The 2,775-nt window shown below is 39.4% G+C and overlaps 1 long non-coding RNA gene across 1 annotated transcript; it reads right to left on the bottom strand.

Moving 5' to 3' along the window:
- Positions 1-559: 559 nt before the first annotated feature.
- On the bottom strand, positions 560-2,286 carry LOC122035139. Its single transcript, XR_006126910.1, has 2 exons — positions 2,055-2,286; positions 560-738 (listed from the first exon to the last, which is right to left on the bottom strand). It is a non-coding gene; the product is annotated as an uncharacterized LOC122035139 (long non-coding RNA).
- Between the last annotated feature and the right edge of the window lie 489 nt (positions 2,287-2,775).

The raw sequence follows: 2,775 nt of genomic DNA, 5'->3' as shown, positions 1-2,775 counted from the left end.
CACTATCTAAGATTGTGTTTACTGCCATCGGGGTTTTTATTTCTTTTGTATTTTTCATTCCTAATTTTTTAAGTAATTCTTTGGTGTATTTATGTTGAGAAATATAGTTTCCTTCATTTGTCTGTTTGATTTGTAATCCTAAGAAATAGGTTAGTTTTCCCACTAAGCTCATTTCAAATTATTTTTCCATTAGATTAATAAATTCTTCTAAAAATTCTGAATTTGTTGAGCCAAATATTATGTCATCCACGTATATTTGTGCAATAAATATGTTTGTATTTAATGATTTAACATGTAACGACCACCCTTCTTACTACTACTACTACCTAAGAGTGACCGTTACTTAACTACTAATTCTACTTAACCGGTATGATTAAAATCACAAGGAAACCCTACCGAAAAATTTCGACAGAATCTCCCCTGTACCGGTGACCATAAACATTAATACATACATAGTATACTTCAGCCACAGGCGGCTGGAACATGCATCAAACACCACGCAGTTTATATATGTCAAAAACAAAAGAAATCATGATACTAAAAGAAGCAACTCTAGCGATGCACGATAAAACGAACCAAAGATTTACAAGTACAAGTTCTAAGTTCTCTTAACAATTTAGCGGAAGCAATCTTAATAAATTCTTAGCAATTCCCAGATCTCTCCATAGTCCAGACATCACACACTTCTCTTGCATCTCCTTGTCGCCTTCCTTTCCTATAGCTTTTCCTTTCTTTGATCTGCAGTAAGAGGAAATAGTATTTATAAGCAAAATTGCTTAGTAAGCGCTATCTAACTCACAAAATCTCGATATGCATGTACATACATCCATAACATGATCTAACTGATTACTTACTGAAGACTACTCATGCTCATCTACTACTAAAAGAAACAGGACATGCTGAAATGCTAAACATGTAGAGCTAGTGCAACATAAACATAAACATAGGCATAATCATGAACATGACTTGAACATACTTGTATGCGTACTTATAAACCTACTATTGTGGTGATCTAGTTACACTTAGCAATACCTTAACATAAGTTGTTGATCAGACAACTACCCTAGCGCTAGGTTGGTAGGGGTTCGAACTTAGGACTGGAGCCCCCCTTTATTCTGGCGCGCTCACCGGGCTTAGGTCCCCAGATCATACCACCATCCCAGAACATATCTTAGTTGATTCTAGCGCGCTCACCGGGCTTAGGTCCCCGGATCATACCACCATCCCAGAACATATCTTAGCTGATTCTGGCTTAGGTCCCCGGATCATACCACCATCCCAGAACATATCTTAGTTGATTCTGGCACGCTCACCGGGCTTAGGTCCCCGGATCATACCACCATCCCAGAACCTATCTTGGTCTTTTCTTTCTTTTCTTATCTTTCTTATACTTTTCTTAAACCCAAAATACTATTAGGGTATCTTTCGTATGCATCTATGAATGAAACTAACTGTGTAACACATAATCAGGCATAGAATACAAAAGAAATCTGCACATACAATACTTATCATGATCTGGACCATATCGGAATTTAATCAAACACCTGTGCAACATGAGTCTACACCATTCTAATCTAATCTATACTGTTACTACAGTTAAAGCATCCTCAATCAAAGCTTAAGAACTTCATAAGCCAGAACGGAACAACACAAACCTACCAAAAACATCACGATCTTGGTTCTGAACCCAAGCTATTTAGAAGAAGAAACAGGACTGGTAACCCAGAAATCCATGCCTTACTAACAGGACTTAAAATGATGCAGAGCATACAAAATATCCATAATCCACCAAGAGCAATCAAGAACTAAACGAAATTAAAGAAAGAACAGGACCCGAAACCTCAAAAGAAACCATAACCCTAGCAACCTCTTTTCTTACAGCATGATCTTAAAAGTTAAAAGGAAATAAAAACCTAATTCCTTAGCCAATTCACAAATTCCTCACAGCAGCAACTTAAGAAAAGCAAACTTCCATAATAACATGCTTCGAAAACAAGAAGAGGAACAACGAATAAACCTCGAAGCTATCCTACTACAGGTGAGTAGCAACTTACCTTGCTCCTTGAACTCACAACCGAAAAGAGGGAGGCTCTAGGGTTCGCGGAGAAGCTTGAGTTTCGGCGGCTTCTTTGTGTTTCTGAGCTCTCCTCATCGAGGTGGTCACGTACGGTGAAGACTGGCCGAAAAAAGCCTTCGCCGGCCGCCGGAGGGAGAGAACCCTAGCTCCGCCGCCTTCTTCGCCCGAGAGCCGTCGCGCGCACAAGAGGGAGAAAGGGTTTCGTGAGCCAATCCCTTTCTCTCTTAACTTATCCCTTTTTATAACCGAGGGTATTCTGTTATGGCTTAAGAATATTTCGCTCCTTACCTTTTCACGAAATACTCGCAGAACCGTTGGTTGGTTGTGTTTTCGCCGAACCCCAGGTCATGGGTTCAAATCCTCAGCCGAGCCTTTTTCTTTCTCTTTTATTTTAAATGTTCCTAACTATACCTTATATAAATTTGTTCTCATATCTAAATAACAAATCGAGCACAGCTCGGTTGGTCGGGCCGAGTTTTGCTTGGGCCGAGGAGCTCGGTTCGAAACCCAGCTTCTTCAATTTATTTTCCTTCTTATTATTCTCCATTACCATGTTCTACATCATATACACTTTATCTCATATATTATTAACAAAATGTTTCCAGACCAGTTGGTTGGCTAAGTCCGGATTCAGGTCCGGGGTCTTGGGTTCAAAACCCGGCTTTAACATTTTTTTGTCACAACTTCTTTCTTTTGGT

The sequence above is a fragment of the Zingiber officinale genome, chromosome 11B, assembly GCF_018446385.1.
Source record: "Zingiber officinale cultivar Zhangliang chromosome 11B, Zo_v1.1, whole genome shotgun sequence".
Taxonomy (NCBI): Eukaryota; Viridiplantae; Streptophyta; class Magnoliopsida; order Zingiberales; family Zingiberaceae; genus Zingiber; species Zingiber officinale.
Note: the sequence above shows the minus strand (reverse complement) of the source record. Positions and strands in the feature narration are given on the sequence as shown.